This window comes from Salmo salar, chromosome ssa05, assembly GCF_905237065.1.
Source record: "Salmo salar chromosome ssa05, Ssal_v3.1, whole genome shotgun sequence".
In the NCBI taxonomy this organism is placed as follows: domain Eukaryota; kingdom Metazoa; phylum Chordata; class Actinopteri; order Salmoniformes; family Salmonidae; genus Salmo; species Salmo salar.
In genome coordinates, this window is record NC_059446.1 from 91,771,336 (window position 1) to 91,792,629 (window position 21,294).

The 21,294-nt window shown below is 47.3% G+C and overlaps 1 protein-coding gene across 1 annotated transcript in view; it reads right to left on the bottom strand.

Annotated features, from left to right (window-relative positions):
* The window catches only part of LOC106606155 (CUB and sushi domain-containing protein 3), a 492,730-nt gene that overhangs the window by 214,676 nt on the left and 256,760 nt on the right, over positions 1–21,294 (bottom strand).

Genomic DNA, 21,294 nt, shown 5'->3' on the forward strand with positions numbered 1-21,294 from the left:
ACCCAGACAACAGTCCAGCACAACAACACCCCCTTAACCAGACCCAGACAACAGTCCAGCACAACAACACCCCTTAACCAGACAACAGTCCAGCACAACAACACCCCTTAACCAGACCCAGACAACAGTCCAGCACAACAACACCCCCTTTAACCAGACCCAGACAACAGTCCAGCACAACAACACCCCCTTAACCAGACCCAGACAACAGTCCAGCACAACAACACCCCCTTAACCAGACCCAGACAACAGTCCAGCACAACAACACCCCCTTAACCAGACCCAGACAACAGTCCAGCACAACAACACACCCTTAACCAGACCCAGACAACAGTCCAGCACAACAACACCCCCTTAACCAGACCCAGACAACAGTCCAGCACAACAACACCCCCTTAACCAGACCCAGACAACAGTCCAGCACAACAACACCCCCTTAACCAGACCCAGACAACAGTCCAGCACAACACCACCCCCTTAACCAGACCCAGACAACAGTCCAGCACAACAACACCCCCTTTAACCAGACCCAGACAACAGTCCAGCACAACAACACCCCCTTAACCAGACCCAGACAACAGTCCAGCACAACAACACCCCCTTAACCAGACCCAGACAACAGTCCAGCACAACAACACCCCCTTAACCAGACCCAGACAACAGTCCAGCACAACAACACCCCATTAACCAGACCCAGACAACAGTCCAGCACAACAACACCCCCTTAACCAGACCCAGACAACAGTCCAGCACAACACCACCCCCTTAATCAGACCCAGACAACAGTCCAGCACAACAACACCCCTTAACCAGACCCAGACAACAGTCCAGTACAACAACACCCCCTTAACCAGACCCAGACAACAGTCCAGCACAACAACACCCCCTTAACCAGACCCAGACAACAGTCCAGCACAACAACACCCCCTTAACCAGACCCAGACAACAGTCCAGCACAACAACACCCCCTTAACCAGACCTGGAGAGCTGGAGGTGGAGAGAGACATATCTGCTCTCTGGACTGTGGTGAGACAACATCAACAGGAGAAAGAGCAGGAGAAGAACAGAGCACTAGAGGAGAGGGTCAGACTGCTGGAGGAGAGGGTGAGGGGGATGGAGGAGAGGGTGAGAGGGGGGATGGAGGAGAGGGCGAGGGGGATGGAGGAGAGGGTGAGGGGGATGGAGGAGAGGGTGAGGGGGATGGAGGAGAGGGTGAGGGGGATGGAGGAGAGGGTGAGGGGGGATGGAGGAGAGGGTGAGGGGGATGGAGGAGAGGGTGAGGGGGATGGAGGAGAGGGTGAGGGGGGATGGAGGAGAGGGTGAGGGGGGATGGAGGAGAGGGTGAGGGGGATGGAGGGAGAGGGTGAGGGGGATGGAGGAGAGGGTGAGGGGGATGGAGGAGAGGTTGAGGGGGATGGTGGAGAGGTTGAGGGGGATGGAGGAGAGGTTGAGGGGGATGGAGGAGAGGGTGAGGGGGATGGAGGAGAGGTTGAGGGGGATGGTGGAGAGGTTGAGGGGGATGGAGGAGAGGTTGAGGGGGATGGAGGAGAGGGTGAGGGGGATGGAGGGAGAGGGTCAGACTGCTGGAGGAGAGGGTGAGGGGGATGGAGGGAGAGGGTGAGGGGGATGAGGAGAGGGTGAGGGGGATGGAGGGAGAGGGTCAGACTGCTGGAGGAGAGGTTGAGGGGGATGGAGGGAGAGGGTCAGATTGCTGGAGGAGAGGGTGAGGGGGATGGAGGGAGAGGGGGAGGGGGATGGTGGAGAGGTTGAGGGGGATGGTGGAGAGGTTGAGGGGGATGGTGGAGAGGTTGAGGGGGATGGAGGAGAGGGTGAGGGGGATGGAGGAGAGGTTGAGGGGGATGGAGGAGAGGTTGAGGGGGATGGAGGAGAGGTTGAGGGGGATGGAGGAGAGGTTGAGGGGGATGGAGGAGAGGTTGAGGGGGATGGAGGAGAGGTTGAGGGGGATGGAGGAGAGGTTGAGGGGGATGGAGGAGAGGTTGAGGGGGATGGTGGAGAGGTTGAGGGGGATGGAGGAGAGGGTGAGGGGGATGGAGGAGAGGGTCAGACTGCTGGAGGAGAGGGTGAGGGGGATGGAGGGAGAGGGTGAGGGGGATGGAGGAGAGGGTGAGGGGGATGGAGGGAGAGGGTCAGACTGCTGGAGGAGAGGTTGAGGGGATGGAGGGAGAGGGTCAGACTGCTGGAGGAGAGGGTGAGGGGGATGGAGGAGAGGGTGAGGGGGGATGGTGGAGAGGTTGAGGGGGATGGAGGAGAGGTTGAGGGGGATGGAGGAGAGGGTGAGGGGGATGGAGGAGAGGTTGAGGGGGATGGAGGAGAGGTTGAGGGGGATGGAGGAGAGGTTGAGGGGGATGGAGGAGAGGTTGAGGGGGATGGTGGAGAGGTTGAGGGGGATGGAGGAGAGGGTGAGGGGGATGGAGGAGAGGTTGAGGGGGATGGAGGAGAGGGTGAGGGGGATGGAGGAGAGGTTGAGGGGGATGGAGGAGAGGTTGAGGGGATGGTGGAGAGGTTGAGGGGGATGGAGGAGAGGTTGAGGGGGATGGAGGAGAGGTTGAGGGGGATGGTGGAGAGGTTGAGGGGATGGAGGAGAGGTTGAGGGGGATGGTGGAGAGGTTGAGGGGGGATGGAGGAGAGGGTGAGGGGGATGGAGGAGAGGGTGAGGGGGATGGTGTGTGACAGAGAACAACCCACTAGAGAGGTGGCCAACCCCACAGAGAAGCCAGCAGAACAGCCCACCTCAGCACCGGACAAAAGCCTCGACACCACAGCAGAAAAGACAGATGAAGAACCGCAAGCCCAGGGGATATCACCCCCTCTGAGCACCCCCCTGTCAGCCACCCTGATAGCCCTCCTGACAACCCCCACACACCCACTGAGGACATACACAAGACACAGATTGTTCTCCTTATGTACTCAAATGGGAAATACATACAAGAAAAAAAAAACGTTTTCCCTAACACAGTGTGTCTAAACCCCCTGGACCTACACATAGAGGCCCCCCCTGGACCTACACATAGAGGACCCCCCCCCCTGGACCTACACATAGAGGACCCCCCCTGGACCTACACATAGAGGACCCCCCCCCGACCTACATATAGAGGACCCCCCCCTGGACCTACATATAGAGGACCCCCCCTGGACCTACACATAGAGGACCCCCTGGACCTACACATAGAGGACCCCCCCGGGTCTACATATAGAGGACCCCCTGGACCTACACATAGAGGACCCCCCTGGACCTACACATAGAGGACCCCCCTGGACCTACATATAGAGGACCCCCCCCGGACCTACACATAGAGGACCCCCCCTCCCCGGACCTACACATAGAGGACCCCCCTGGACCTACACATAGAGGACCCACGCCGAGAGGACCTACATCCAGACCACAACACCACCAGCCACATACACACCCCCACCCTAACCAATCAACACCCACCCCAAGCCAACCATGCCCACACCCCATTTAGGCCCCCTCAGATCAGACCTATGCCCCTCCTGCCCACCCCATGCACCCCACCCCCGCAAAGAAGGCCTCAACATGGAAGTCACACATACGCCCAGGCCGTGAGCGGGCAAACAGACCCAACCCCCACTCTTACACTAGCCCAAGCCAATGGCATGTACCAGATGCTCAGCAGGCTCTGCTCACACTTACTGGCCTGAGGCCAAACCACACGACCAACAACATTGGACACTTTATGGAACACAAAGCCACTATCTCATCCTGGAATATCCGAGGCCTGAGGTCATCTGTCTTTGGCCTAAAGAGCAGGAACCTGGACTTCACCAACGAAATCGGTAATACAGACATTGTCATCCTGCAAGAAACGGACCCACTGGTTGCCCTCTAGGTTACAGAGAGCTGGTGGTCCCATCCACCAAACTACCAGGTGTGAAACAGGGAAGGGACTCAGGGGGTTATGCTAATTTGGTATAAAACAGACCTAATTCACTCCATTAAATTAATCAAAACAGGAACATTTTACATTTGGCTAGAAATTCAAAAGGAAATGATCTTAACAGAGAAAAATGTCCTCCTGTGTTCTACCTATATCCCCCCACTAGAATCCTTAAACTTTAATGAAGACAGCTTCTCCATCCTACCTATATCCCCCCCACTAGAATCCCCATACTTTAATGAAGACAGCTTCTCCATCCTGGAGGGGAAAATCAATCATTTCCAGGCCCAGGGACATGTACTAGTCTGTGGTGACCTAAACGCCAGAACTGGACAAGAACCTGACACCCTCAGCCACACAGGGGGACAAACACCAATCTGGAGGTGACAGCATTCCCTCCCCCATATGCCCCCCCAGGCACAAGTATGACAACATAACCAACAAAAACGGGTCACAACTCCTGCAGCTCTGTCGCACGCTGGGACTGTACATAGTCAATGGTAGGCTTCGAGGGGACTCCTATGGTAGGTACACCTATAGCTCTGTTACAACTCTGGGTATGTACATAGTCAATGGTAGGCTTCGAGGGGACTCCTACGGTAGGTACACCTATAGCTCTGTTACAGCTCTGGGTATGTACATAGTCAATGGTAGGCTTCGAGGGGACTCCTATGGTAGGTACACCTATAGCTCTGTTACACGCTGGGTATGTACATAGTCAATGGTAGGCTTCGAGGGGACTCCTACGGTAGGAACACCTATAGCTCTGTTACAGCTCTGGGTATGTACATAGTCAATGGTAGGCTTCGAGGGGACTCCTATGGTAGGTACATCTATAGCTCATCTCCTGGCAGTAGTACTGTAGACTACTTTATCACTGACCTCAACCCAGAGTCTCTCAGAGCGTTCAGTCAGCCCACTGACACCCCTATCAGACCACAGCAAAATCACAGTCTACCTGAACAGAGCAATACTCAATAATGAGGCATCAAATCCAAAGGAACTGAGTAACATTAAAGAAGGAAAAGAAGGAACAGCACGTCAGAAATCAGCTCAATGTGATGGAAGAATCCATGGACTCTAACCACTTCTGGGAACATTGGAAAACACTAAACAAACAACATAAAGAATTATCTATCCAAAACAGAGATGTCTGGGTAAACCACTTCTCCAATCTTTTTGGCTCTATAACAAAGAACAAACAGCAAAAACATATACAGGATCAAATACAAACGTTAGAATCAACTATTAAAGACTACCAGAACCCACTGGATTCTCCAATTACCTTGAATGAACTACAGGACAACATAAAAACCCTCCAACCCTAAAAGGCCTGTGGTGTTGATGGTATCCTCAATGAAATTATAAAATATACACACAACAAATTCCAATTGGCTATACTAAAACTCTTTAACATCATCCTTAGCTATGGCATCTTCCCCAATATATGGAACCAAGGACTGATCCCCCCCAATCCACAAAAGTGGAGACAAATTTGACCCCAATAACTACCGTGGGATATGCGTCAACAGCAACCTTGGGAAAATCCTCTGCATTATCATTAACAGCAGACTCGTACATTTCCTCAGTGAACTGAGCAAATGTCAAATTGGCCTTTTACCAAATTACCGTACAACAGACCACGTATTCACCCTTCACACCCTAATTGACAAACAAACAAACCAAAACAAAGGCAAAGTCTTCTCATGCTTTGTTGATTTCAAAAAAGCCTTTGACTCAAGTAGCATTAAGGGTCTGCTATACAAATTGATGGAAAGTGGTGTTGGGGGAAAAAACATATGACATTATAAAATCCATGTACACAAACAACAAGTGTGCGGTTAAAATAGGCAACAAACACACAAATTCCTTCCCACAGGGCCGTGGGGTGAGACATGGATGCAGCTTAAGCCCCACCCACTTCAACATATATATCAACGAATTGGCGAGGACACTAGAACAGTCTGCATCACCCGGCCTCACCCTGCTAGAATCTGAAGTCAAATTTCTACTGTTTGCTGATGATCTGGTGCTTCTGTCACCAACCAAGGAGGGCCTACAGCAACACTTAGATCTTCTGCACAGATTCTGCCAGACGTGGGCCCTGACAGACCTGGGCCCTGACATACCTGGACCCTGTCAGACCTGGGCCCTGACAGTAAATCTCAGTAAGACAAAAATAATGGTATTCCAAAAAAGGTCCAGTCGCCAGGATCACAAATACAAATTCCATCTAGACACCGTTGCCCTAGAGCACACAAAAAACTATACATACCTCGGCCTAAACATCAGCGCCACAGGTAACTTCCACAAAGCAGTGAACGATCTGAGAGACAAGGCAAGAAGGGCCTTCTATGCCATCAAAGGGAACATAAAATTCGACATACCAATTAGAATATTGCTAAAAATACTTGAATCAGTTATAGAACCCATTGCCTTTTATGGTTGTGAGGTCTGGGGTCTGCTCACTAACCAAGAATTCACAAAATGGGACAAACACCAAATTGAGGCTCTGCATGCAGAATTCTGCAAAAAAATATCCTCTGTGTACAACGTAAAACACCAAATATTGCAGGCAGAGCAGAATTAGGCCGATACCCGCTAATGATCAAAATCCAGAAAAGAGACGTTAAATTCTACAACCACCTAAAAGGAAGCGATTCCCAAACCTTCCATAACAAACCCATCACCTACAGAGAGATGAACCTGGAGAAGAGTCCCTAAGCAAGCTGGTCCTGGGGCTCTGTTCACAAACACAAACACACCCCACAGAGCCCCAGGACAACAACACAATTAGACCCAACCAAATCATGAGAAAACAAAAAGATAATTACTTAACACATTGGAAAGAATTAACAAAAAAACTGAGCAAACTAGAATGCTATTTGGCCCTAAACAGAGAGACACAGTGGCAGAATACCTGACCACTGTGACTGACCCAAACTTAAGGAAAGCTTTGACTATGTACAGACTCAGTGAGCATAGCCTTGCTATTGAGAAAGGCCGCCGTAGGCAGACATGGCTCTCAAGAGAAGACAGGCTATATGCACACTGCCCACAAAACGAGGTGGAAACTGAGCTGCACTTCCTACTTCCTGCCCAATGTAGGACCATATTAGAGACACATTTTCCTCAGGTTACACAGATCCACAAAGAATTCGAAAACAAACCCGATTTTGATAAACTCCCATATCTACTGGGTGAAATACCACAGTGTGCCATCACAGCAGCAAGATTTGTGACCTGTTGTCACAAGAAAAGGTCAACCAGTGAAGAACAAACACCATTGTAAATACAACCCATATTTATGCTTATTTATTTTCCTTTTTGTACATTAACCATTTGTACATCGTTACAACACTGTATATAAATACATAATATGACATTTGTAATGTCTTTATTCTTTTGAAACTTCTGTATGTTAAATGTTTACTGTTAATTTTTATTGTTTATTTCACTTTTGTTTATTATCTACCTCACTTGCTTTGGTAATGTTAACATATGTTTCCCATGCCAATAAAGCCCCTTGAATTGAATTTAATTGAATTGAGAGAGAGAGAGACAGGGAGAGAGGAGAGAGAGAGAGACAGGGAGAGAGAGAGAGAGAGAGAGAGAGAGAGAGACAGGGAGAGAGAGAGAGAGAGAGACAGGGAGAGAGGAGAGAGAGAGAGACAGGGAGAGAGAGAGAGAGAGAGACAGGGAGAGAGAGAGAGAGACAGAGAGAGAGAGAGAGAGAGAGAGAGAGAGAGAGAGAGAGAGAGAGAGAGAGAGAGAGAGAGAGAGAGAGAGAGAGAGAGAGAGAGAGAGAGAGAGACAGGGAGAGAGAGAGAGAGAGAGACAGAGAGAGAGACAGAGAGACAGAGAGAGAGAGACAGAGAGACAGAGAGAGAAAGACAGAGCGAAAGAGAGAGAGAGAGAGAGAGAGAGAGAGAGATACAGAGGCAGAGAGAGAGCGAGAGAGAGACAGAGGCAGAGAGCGAGCGAGAGAGAGAGAGATACAGAGGCAGAGAGAGAGCGAGAGCGAGAGCGAGAGAGAGAGACAGAGACAGAGAGAGACAGGGAGAGAGAGAGAGAGAGAGAGAGATACCCTATCCCCAAATAGATAGCAGGACTAATCTCACCCTGTCCTGCATATCCACCAGGCATCAGACGACGCCACATGACGCCACACTCCTAGCATCTCAAATAGCATCCTCTCTTATAAAGTGCACTAGTTACCAAATCAAAAAATCATATCAAATTGTATTAGTCACTTGCGCCGAATACAAAGGTATTCCCCTAACCAACAATGCAGTTAAAAAAAATAACGAAATAAAAGTAACAAGTAATTAAAGAGCAGCAGTAAAATAACAATAGCGAGACCATATACAGGGGGGTACCGGTACAGAGTCAATATGCGGGGGCACTGGTTAGTTGAGGTAATATGTACATGTAGGTAGAGTTATTAAAGTGACTATGCATAGATGATAACAACAGAGAGTAGCAGCTGTGGAAAAGGGGAGGGGCAATGCAAATAGTCTGGGTAGCCATAGGTGTTCTGGAGTCTTATGGCTTTGGGTGGTTGGAATCTTTGACAATTTTTAGGGCCTTCCTCTGACACCGCCTGGTTAGAGGTCCTGGATGGCAGGAAGCTTGGCCCCAGTGATGTACTGACAAAGTGGCAAAGTGGGTGGGGTTATATCCTGCCTGTTTGGCCCTGTCCGGGGGTATCATCGGATGGGGCCACAGTGTCTTCTGATCCCTCCTGTCTCAGCCTCCAGTATTTATGCTGCAGTAGTTCATGTGTCGGAGGACTAGGATCAGTCTGTTACATCTGGGGTATTTCTCTTGTCTTGTCCGGTGTCCTGTGTGAATTTAAATATGCTCTCTCTAATTCTCTCTTTCTCTCTTTCTGTCTTTCTCTCGGAGGACCTGAGCCCTAGGACCATGCCTCAGGACTACCTGGCATGATGACTCCTTGCTGTCCCCAGTCCACCTGGCCGTGCTGCTGCTCCAGTTTCAACTGTTCTGCCTGCGGCTATGGAACCCTGACCTGTTCACCGGACGTGCTTGTTGCACCCTCGACAACCACTATGATTATTATTATTTGACCATGCTGGTCATTTTCTGAACATTTTAACATCTTGACCATGTTCTGTTATAATATCCACCCTGCACAGCCAGAAGAGGACTGGCCACCCCTCATAGCCTGGTTCCTCTCTAGGTTTCTTCCTAGGTTTTTGGCCTTTCTAGGGAGTTTTTCCTAGGGAGTTTTTCCTAGCCACCGTGCTTCTTTCACATGCATTGCTTGCTGTTTGGGGTTTTAGGCTGGGTTTCTGTACAGCACTTTGAGATATCAGCTGATGTACGAAGGGCTATATAAATAAAATCTGATTTGCTTTGATTTGATTTACTGGGCCGTTTGCACTACCCTCTGTCGTGCCTTGCGGTCGGAGGCCGAGCAGTTGCCAAACCAGGCAGTGATGCAACCAGTCAGGATGCTCTCGATGGTGCAGCTGTAGAAACTTTTGAGGATCTGAGCACCCACGCCAAATCTTTTCAGTCTCCTGAGGGAGAATAGGTGTTGTCGTGCCCTCATCCCATCTTGGTGTGCTTGGACCATGTTAGTTTGTTGGTGATGTGGACACCAAGGAACTTGAAGCTCTCAACCTGCTCCACTACAGCCCCGTCAATGTGAATGGGGGCGTGCTCAGTCCTCTTTTTCCTGTAGTCCACAATCATCTCCTTTGTCTTGATCACGTTGAGGGAGAGGTTGTTGTCCTGGCACAACATGGACAGGTCTCTAACCTCCTTCCTATAGGCTGTCTTGTCGTTGTTGGTGATCAGCCCTACCACTGTTGTGTCATCGGCAAACTTAATGATGGTGTTGGAGTCGTGCCTGGCCGTGCAGTCTTGAGTGAACAGGGAGTACTGGAGGGGACTGAGCACGTACCCCTGAGGGGCCACTGTGTTGAGGATCAGCGTAGCGGATGTGATGTTGCCTACCCTTACCACTTGGGGACGGCCCGTCAGGAAGTCCAGGATCCAGTTGCAGAGGGAGGTGTTTAGTCCCAGGATCCTTAGCTTATTGATGAGATTTGAGGGCACTATCGTGTTGAACGCTGAGCTGTAGTCAATGAATAGCATTCTCACGTAGGTGTTCCTTTTGTCAAGGTGGGAAAGGGCAGTGGGGAGTGCAATAGAGATTGCATCATCTGTGGATCTGTTGGGGCGGTATGCAAATTGGAATGGGTCTAGGGTTTCTGGGATAAGGGTGTTGATGTGAGCCATGGCCAGCCTTTCAAAGCACTTCATGGCTATCGACGTGAGTGCTACGGGGCGGTAGTCATTTAGGCAGGTTACCTTAGTGTTCTTGGGCACAGACACTATGGTGGTCTGCTTAAAACATGTTGGTATTACAGACTCGGACAGGGACAGGTTGAAAATGTCAGTAAAGACACTTGCCAGTTGGTCAGCTCCTGCTAATCCGTCTGGCCCTGCGGCCTTGTGAATGTTGACCTGTTTAAAGGTCTTACTCACATCGGCTGCGGAGAGCGTGATCACACAGTGTTTTCCAGAACAGCTGGTGCTCTCATGCATGTTTCAGTGTTATTTGCCTCGAAGCGAGCATAGAAAACGTTTAGCTTCTCTGGTAGGTCGTGTCACTGGGCAGCTCACGGCTGGGCATCCCTTTGTAGTCTGTAATTGTTTGCAAGCCCTGCTACATCCGACGAGCATCAGAGCCGGTGTAGTATGATTCGATCTTAGTCCTGTATTGATGCTTTGCCTGTTTGATAGTTCTTCGGAGGGCCTAGCGGGATTTATTATAAGCTCCCGAGTTAGAGTCCCGCTCCTTGAAAGCGGCAGCTCTATCCTTTAGCTCAGTGCAGATGCTGCCTGTAATCTATGGCTTCTGGTTGGGGTATGTACGTACGGTCACTGTGGGGACGACGTCATCCAAACACTTATTGATGAAGCCAATGACTGATGTGGTGTACTCCTCAATGCCGTCGGAGTACTCCCCGGAACATATTCCAGTCTGTGCTAGCAAAACAGTCCTGTAGCGTAGCATCTGCTTCATCTGATCACTTTCTTATTGACCGAGTCACTGCTGCTTCCTGCTTTAATCTTTGCTTGTAAGCAGGAATCAGGAGGATAGAATTATGGTCAGATTTGCCAAATGGAGGGCGAGGGAGAGCTTTGTATAAGTCTCTGTGTGTGGAGTAAAAGGTGGTCTAGAGTTTTTTTCCCCTCTGGTTGCACATTTAACATGCCTATAGAAATTTGTTAAGATGGATTTAAGTTTCTAAAGTCCCCAGCTACTAGGAGCACCGCCTCTGGGTGAGCATTTTCCTGTTTGCTTATGGAGGAATACAGCTCATTCAATGCTGTCTTAGTGCCAGCCTCTGACTGTGGTGGTATGTAAACAGCTACGAAAAAATACAGATGGAAACTCTCTAGGTAGATAGTGTGGTCTACTGCTTATCATGAAATACTCTACCTCAGGCGAGCAATAGCTCGAGACTTCCTTAGATATCGTGCACCAGCTGTTATTTACAAAAATACATAGTCCGCCACCCCTTACCGGATGCCGGTGTTCTATCCTGCCGGTACAGCGTATAACCAGCCAGCTGTATGTTGATAGTGTCGTCATTCAGACGAAGCATAATATATTACAGTTTTGAATGTCCCGTTGGTAGTTTAATCTTCCCCGTAGGTCATCTATTTTATTGTCCAAAGATTGCACGTTTGCTAGCAGAATGGAAGGAAGTGGGGCTTTATTCGATCGCCTACGAATTCTCAGAAGGCTGCCCACAATCCGGACCCTTTTTCTCCGCCTCCTCTTCACACAAATCACGGGGATCTGGGCCTGTTCCCGAGAAAGCAGCATATCGTTTGCGTCGGCCTCGTCAGACTCGTTAAAGGAAAAAAAAGGATTCTGCCAGTCCGTGGTGAATAATCACAGTCCTGATGTCCAGAAGTTATTTTCGGTCATAAGAGACGGTAGCGGCAACATTATGTACAAAATAAAAAATAAAAAATAAGTTGCAAACAAACAAACAAAAACACACAATCGGTTGGGGCGTAAATAAAACGTCTGCCTTCTTCTTCATCACTATCTTCATCACTATCTTCATCACTATCTTCATCACTATCTTACTAGCTAACCAGAGACCTAAGGGCCCTGGTTAAAAGTAGTGCACTATATAGGAAGTAGGGTGCCATCTGAGATGCAGCCCTAGTCTGCTGATGAAGACGTATGAATGCCAAAGGTGAGAGCAGTTTAGTGACGGAACACCTTTCCTCTTCCTCTGACAGTGTGTTTAAACTGGGAATTATTTCACTGAGAAATGAGGCCATTGGACGAGGGCTTTGTCTGACATGGCATCCTATTTCCTGTACAGTGCACTACCTTTGATTTACTTATTAGAGGAGTTTTGGGGATTGATGCCTATTGGTCTGTAAAATCCGTAGAATAAAAAAATATATATACAGTTGAAGTCGGAAGTTTACATACACTTAGGTCAGAGTCATTAAAACTCGATTTTCAACCACTCCACAAATTTCTTTTTAACAAACTATAGTTTTGGCAAGTCGGCTACTTTGTGCATGACAAGTAAGTTTACCAACAATTGTTTACAGACAGATTATTTCACTAATAATTCACTGCATCACAATTCCAGTGGGTCAGAAGTTTACATACACTGAGTGGACTGTGCCTTTAAACAGCTTGGAAAAATCCAGAAAATGATGTCATGGCTTTAGAAGCTTCTGATAGGCTAATTGACATCATTTGAGTCAATTGGAGTTGTACCTGTGGATGTATTTCAAGGCCTACCTTCAAACTCAGTGCCTCTTTGCTTGACATCATGGGAAAATCAAAAGAAATCAGCCTCAGAAAAGAAATTGTAGACCTCCACAAGTCTGGTTCATCCTTGGGAACAATTTCCAAATGCCTGAAGGTACCACATTCATCTGTAAAAACAATAGTATGCAAGTATAAACACCATGGGACTACGCAGCCGTCATACCTCTGTCTCCTAGAGATGAACGTACTTTGGAGCGAAAAGTGGAAATCAATCCCAGAACAATAGCAAAGGACCTTGTGAAGATGCTGGAGAAAACAGGTACAAAAGTATCTATATCCGCAGTAAAACGAGTCCTATGTCGACATAACCTGAAAGGCCGCTCAGCAAGGAAGAAGCCACTGCTCCAAAACCGGCATAAAAAAGCCAGACTACGGTTGGCAACTGCACATGGGGACAAAGATCGTACTTTTTGGAGAAATGTCCTCTGGTCTGATGAAACAAAAATAGAACTGTTTGGCCATAATGACCATCGTTATGTTTGGAGGAAAAATGGGGAGGCTTGCAAGCCGAAGAACACCATCCCAACCGTGAAGCACGGGGGTGGCAGCATCATGTTGTGGGGGTGCTTTGCTGCAGGAGGGTCTGGTGCACTTTACAAAATAGATGGCATCATGAGGAACAAAAATGATGTGGATATATTGAAGCAACATCTCAAGACATCAGTCAGGAAGTTAAAGTTTGGTCACAAATGGGTCTTCCAAATGGACAATGACCCCAAGCATACTTCCAAAGTTGTGGCAAAATGGCTTAATGACAACAAAGTCAAGGTATTGGAGTGGCCATCACAAAGCCCTGACCTCAATCCTATAGAACATTTTTGGGCTGAACTGAAAAAGCTTGTGCGAGGTCTACAAACCTGACTCAGTTACACCAGCTCTGTCAGGAGGAATGGGCCAAAATTCACCCAAATTATTGTGGCAAGCTTGTGGAATGCTACCCGAAACGTTTAACCCAAGTTTAACAATTTAAAGGCAATGCTACCAAATACTAATTGAGTGTATGTAAACTTCTGACCCACTGGGAATGTGATGAAAGAAATAAAAGCTGAAATAAATAATTCTCTCTACTATTATTCTGACATTTCACATTTTTCAAATAAAGTGATGATCCTAACTAACTTAAGACAGGGAATTTTTACTAGGATTAAATGTCAGGAATTGTGAAAAAACGGAGTTTACATGTATTTGGCTAAGGTGTATGTAAACTTCCGACTTCAACTGTATATTTTACCTTTATTTTACTAGGCAAGTCAGTTAAGAACAAATTCTTATTTACAATGACGGCCTACCCCAGCCAAACCCGGACGACGCTGAGCCAATTGTGCGTCGCCCTATGGAACTCCCAATCACGGCCCGGATGTGATACAGCCTGGATTCGAACCAAGGACTGTAGTGACTCCTCTTGCACTGAGACACAGTGCAAGTGGCGACCACTCCGCCACTCGGGAGAAGCTCTGGTGGAAAGTAGGGAATAGGGAGCCATGTCAAACAAAGACCAATAACTCAGCCTTCTACATCTATGTCTTGTAGAAAAAAAACTGCCTTGGATCCACTGTACACAGTACACACACACACACACACACACGCACACGCACACACACACACACACACGATGACAGTCGCTGTGCAGGCAGATATAGGCTAGGTCACGTAACCAGGCAGGGCAACTAGAACTGGGCCACGACGGTCAAAGAAAGGGGTTGCCGTGCCACTCCTCAGTGCGCTAGGTAGCCACTAACGTACCTGAAACATGTTTTTAGCCCGCGAGCCACGAGCATTAGATGAGCCTGAAGGTGAAGCACAGCGAGACAGACCATCAGTAATGTGTTAGAGAGAAGGTCCAACCCTGCCATGATAAAGGGGAGGAAGAACGGCAACATGTGTTTCTCCTTCTGTCTATGAATTATTCAACAGAGACTGTTATCTTCCTGTTAGGCCTGTATAGAGTTCTGCCTCCTGGTGAGAAATAAACACACACACACACACACACACACACACACACACACACACACACACACACACACACACACACACACACACACACCAGCTGTAGCAGAACTTTTTTTATCTTACAAATGTGAGTCCCAAATCACACCCTTTTATAGTCTACTAGGGAATAGGGTGCCTTTTATAGTGCACTAGGGAATAGGGAGCATTCTATAGTGCCCTAGGGAATAGGGATCCTTTTATAGTGCCCTAGGAAATAGGGATCCTTTTATAGTGCCCTAGGGAATAGGGTGCCTTTTATAGTGTACTAGGGAATAGGGATCCTTTTATAGTGCACTAGGGAATAGGGAACCTTTTATAGTGCACTAGGGAATAGGGATCCTTTTATAGTGCACTAGGGAATAGGGATCCTTTTATAGTGTACTAGGGAATAGGGAACCTTTTATAGTGTACTAGGGAATAGGGAGCCTATTATAGTGTACTAGGGAATAGGGATCCTTTTATAGTGCACTAGGGAATAGGGAGCCTTTTGGGGTTCGTGACCTGTATTTTGGAGCAGCGAGAAGTAGATGAAATATCAACTGCGAAGGGAAATGACAACCCAGACACAATAACAAAACACTCACACTGTTGTGAACCTACTGCTCTACTGAACCGTCTGGTTTAACTGCTGAACAGGCTGATCTCCTGCTGTACAGGCTGATCTCCTGCTGTACAGGCTGATCTCCTGCTGTACAGGCTGATCTACTGCTGTACAGGCTGATCTCCTGCTGTACAGGCTGATCTCCTACTGTACAGGCTGATCTACTGCTGTACAGGCTGATCTCCTGCTGTACAGGCTGATCTCCTGCTGTACAGGCTGATCTACTGCTGTACAGGCTGATCTCCTGCTGTACAGGCTGATCTACTGCTGTACAGGCTGATCTCCTGCTGTACAGGCTGATCTCCTGCTGTACAGGCTGATCTCCTGCTGTACAGGCTGATCTCCTGCTGTACAGGCTGATCTCCTGCTGTACAGGCTGATCTCCTACTGTACAGGCTGATCTCCTACTGTACAGGCTGATCTACTGCTGTACAGGCTGATCTCCTACTGTACAGGCTGATCTCCTACTGTACAGGCTGATCTCCTGCTGTACAGGCTGATCTCCTGCTGTACAGGCTGATCTCCTGCTGTACAGGCTGATCTCCTACTGTACAGGCTGATCTCCTGCTGTACAGGCTGATCTACTGCTGTACAGGCTGATCTCCTGCTGTACAGGCTGATCTCCTACTGTACAGGCTGATCTACTGCTGTACAGGCTGATCTCCTGCTGTACAGGCTGATCTCCTGCTGTACAGGCTGATCTACTGCTGTACAGGCTGATCTCCTACTGTTTCATAACGTATGGTTTAACTACAGTACAGGCTGATCTCCTGCTGTACAGGCTGATCTCCTGCTGTACAGGCTGATCTACTGTTTCATAACGTCTGGTTTAACTACAGTACAGGCTGATCTACTGCTGTACAGGCTGATCTCCTGCTGTACAGGCTGATCTACTGGTTCATAACGTCTGGTTTAACTACAGTACAGGCTGATCTACTGCTGTACAGGCTGATCTCCTGCTGTACAGGCTGATCTCCTGCTGTACAGGCTGATCTACTGGTTCATAACGTATGGTTTAACTACTGTACAGGCTGATCTCCTGCTGTACAGGCTGATCTCCTGCTGTACAGGCTGATCTCCTGCTGTACAGGCTGATCTACTGTTTCATAACGTGTGGTTTAACTGCTGTAAAGGCTGAGTAAAGATATACAGACATACTGTGTCCTCAGAGGAACTCACTACTGTAACATAAACACACAATACTGCTGATAAACAGGCAGGATATGGAATTCCCCCTGTTCTAGACAATATGGTTTAACATCTGTAGTCTGAATAAAGATATACTGATACTGTTCACTGTGTAGATATACTGATACTGTTCACTGTGTAGATATACTGATACTGTGTAGATATACTGATACTGTGTAGATATACTGATACTGTTCACTGTGTAGATATACTGATACTGTGTAGATATACTGATACTGTGTAGATATACTGATACTGTTCACTGTGTAGATATACTGATACTGTGTAGATATACTGATACTGTTCGCCGTGTAGATATACTGATACTGTGTAGATATACTGATACTGTTCACTGTGTAGATATACTGATACTGTGTAGATATACTGATACTGTGTAGATATACTGATACTGTGTAGATATACTGATAATGTTCACTGTGTAGATATACTGATACTGTTCGCCGTGTAGATATACTGATACTGTGTAGATATACTGATACTGTGTAGATATACTGATACTGTTCACTGTGTAGATATACTGATACTGTGTAGATATACTGATACTGTTCGCCGTGTAGATATACTGATACTGTGTAGATATACTGATACTGTGTAGATATACTGATACTGTGTAGATATACTGATACTGTTCACCATGTAGATATACTGATACTGTGTAGATATACTGATACTGTGTAGATATACTGATAATGTTCACTGTGTAGATATACTGATACTGTTCACTGTGTAGATATACTGATACTGTGTAGATATACTGATACTGTGTAGATATACTGATAATGTTCACTGTGTAGATATACTGATACTGTTCGCGTTTAGACATACTGATACTGTGTAGATATACTGATACTGTGTAGATATACTGATACTGTTCACTGTGTAGATATACTGATACTGTGTAGATATACTGATACTGTTCACTGTGTAGATATACTGATAAACTGAAATTGAATTGAAATTGTAAGGGCTTTATTGGCAATGGAAACGTAACATTACCAAAGCAAGTGGAATAGATAATAAACAAAAGTGAAATAAACAATAAAAATGAACGGTAAACATTACACTTACAGAAGTTCCAAAAGAATAAAAGGCTTTTTAAATGTCATTTTATGTATTTATATACAGTGTTGTAACGATGTGCAAATAGTTAATGTACAAAAAGGAAAATAAATAAACATAAATATGGGTTGTATTTACAATGGTGTTTGTTCTTCACTGGTTGACCTTTTCTTGTGGCAACAGGTCACAAATCTTGCTGCTGTGATGTCACACTGTGGTATTTCACCCTGTAGATATGGGAGTTTATCAAAATTGGATTTGTTTTCGAATTCTTTGTGGGTCTGTGTAATCTGAGGGAAATATGTGTCTCTAATATAGTCATACATTTGGCAGGAGGTTAGGAAGTGCAGCTCAGTTTCCACCTCATTTTGTGGGCAGTGTGCACATAGCCTGTCTTCTCTTGAGAGCCAGGTCTGCCTACGGCGGCCTTTCTCAATAGCAAGGCTATGCTCACAGAGTCTGTACATAGTCAAAGCTTTCCTTAAATTTGGGTCAGTCACAGTGGTCATGTATTCTGCCACTGTGTACTCTCTGTTTAGGGCCAAATAGCATTCTAGTTTGCTCTATTTTTTTGTTAATTCTTTCCAATGTGTCAAGTAATTATCTTTTTGTTTTCTCATGATTTGGTTGGGTCTAATTGTGTTGCTGTCCTGGGGCTCAGTGGGGTGTGTTTGTGTTTGTGAACAGAGCCCCAGGACCAGCTTGCTTAGGGGACTCTTCTCCAGGTTAATCTCTCTGTAGGTGATGGCTTTGTTATGGAAGGTTTAAGAATCACTTCCTTTTAGGTGGTTGTAGAATTTAACGTCTCTTTTCTGGATTTTGATAATTAGCGGGTATCGGCCTAATTCTGCTCTGCATGCATTATTTGGTGTTTTGCGTTCTGCACAGAGGATATTTATTTCAGAATTCTCCATGCAGAGTCTCAATTTGGTGTTTGTCCCATTTTGTGAATTCTTTGTTGGCGAGCGGACCATAGACCTCACAACCATAATTTTCTCCCTCCCTCCCTCCCTCCCTCCCTCCCTCCCTCCCTCCCTCCCTCCCTCCCTCCCTCCCTCCCTCCCTCTCCTGCTTCTCCACTGTAATTACATCCAGCCATTACAGTCAATAAATCATCAACTTGCAAACCAACTAATGCAGATGAATGAATAACCATTTGTCCTGCGGTGTTGTAGATACTGTAGATACTGTAGATACTGTAGATACTGTAGATACTGTAGATACTCTACGATTGGTTATATATGATGTCCCATGTATTTGTTTAGCATAAAATCTGTCTAAACAAGCTACTGTACTCTCCCCTGTCTGACACACACTACTCTCCCCTGTCTGACACAACACTACTCTCCCCTGTCTAACACAACACTACTCTCCCCTGTCTGACACAACACTACTCTCCCCTGTCTGACACAACACTACTCTCCCCTGTCTAACACAACACTACTCTCCCCTGTCTAACACAACACTACTCTCCCCTGTCTGACACAACACTACTCTCCCCTGTCTGATACACACTACTCTCCCCTGTCTGATACAACACTACTCTCCCCTGTCTGACACAACACTACTCTCCCCTGTCTGACACACACTACCCTCCCCTGTCTAACACACACTACTCTCCCCTGTCTAACACAACACTACTCTCCCCTGTCTGACACAACACTACTCTCCCCTGTCTGATACAACACTACTCTCCCCTGTCTAACACAACACTACTCTCCCCTGTCTGATACAACACTACTCTCCCCTGTCTGATACAACACTACTCTCCCCTGTCTGATACAACACTACTCTCCCCTGTCTAACACAACACTATTCTCCCCTGTCTGACACAACACTACTCTCCCCTGTCTAACACAACACTACTCTCCCCTGTCTGATACAACACTACTCTCCCCTGTCTGATACAACACTACTCTCCCCTGTCTAACACAACACTACTCTCCCCTGTCTGATACAACACTACTCTCCCCTGTCTGACACAACACTACTCTCCCCTGTCTAACACAACACTACTCTCCCCTGTCTAACACACACTACTCTCCCCTGTCTGATACACACTACTCTCCCCTGTCTGATACACACTACTCTCCCCTGTCTAACACACACTACTCTCCCCTGTCTAACACAACACTACTCTCCCCTGTCTGACACAACACTACTCTCCCCTGTCTGACACACACTACTCTCCCCTGTCTAACACAACACTACTCTCCCCTGTCTGATACACACTACTCTCCCCTGTCTGACACAACACTACTCTCCCCTGTCTAACACAACACTACTCTCCCCTGTCTGACACAACACTACTCTCCCCTGTCTGCTACACACTACTCTCCCCTGTCTGACACAACACTACTCTCCCCTGTCTGACACACACTACTCTCCCCTGTCTAACACAACACTACTCTCCCCTGTCTGACACAACACTACTCTCCCCTGTCTGACACAACACTACTCTCCCCTGTCTAACACAACACTACTCTCCCCTGTCTAACACAACACTACTCTCCCCTGTCTAACACAACACTACTCTCCCCTGTCTAACACAACACTTCTCTCCCCTGTCTGATACACACTACTCTCCCCTGTCTGATACACACTACTCTCCCCTGTCTAAAACACACTACTCTCCCCTGTCTGATACACACTACTCTCCCCTGTCTGATACACACTACTCTCCCCTGTCTGACACAACACTACTCTCCCCTGTCTGATACACACTACTCTCCCTGTCTGATACACACTGCTCTCCCCTGTCTGACACACACTACTCTCCCCTGTCTGATACACACTACTCTCCCCTGTCTGACACACACTACTCTCCCCTGTCTAACACACACTACTCTCCCCTGTCTGATACAACACTACTCTCCCCTGTCTAACACACACTACTCTCCCCTGTCTGACACAACACTACTCTCCCCTGTCTGACACAACACTACTCTCCCCTGTCTGACACAACACTACTCTCCCCTGTCTGATACAACACTACTCTCCCCTGTCTGATACACACTACTCTCCCCTGTCTGACACAACACTACTCTCCCCTGTCTGACACAACACTACTCTCCCCTGTCTGATACACACTACTCTCCCCTGTCTGATACACACTACTCTCCCCTGTCTAACACACACTACTCTCCCCTGTCTAACACACACTACTCTCCCCTGTCTGATACACACTACTCTCCCCTGTCTAACACAACACTACTCTCCCCTGTCTGACACACACTACTCTCCCCTGTCTGATACACACTACTCTCCCCTGTCTAACACAACACTACTCTCCCCTGTCTAACACACACTACTCTCCCCTGTCTAACACACACTACTCTCCCCTGTCTGACACAACACTACTCTCCCCTGTCTGACACAACACTACTCTCCCCTGTCTGACACAACACTACTCTCCCCTGTCTGACACACACTACTCTCCCCTGTCTAACACAACACTACTCTCCCCTGTCTGACACAACACTACTCTCCCCTGTCTGACACAACACTACTCTCCCCTGTCTAACACAACACTACTCTCCCCTGTCTAACACAACACTACTCTCCCCTGTCTAACACAACACTACTCTCCCCTGTCTAACACAACACTTCTCTCCCCTGTCTGATACACACTACTCTCCACTGTCTGATACACACTACTCTCCCCTGTCTGA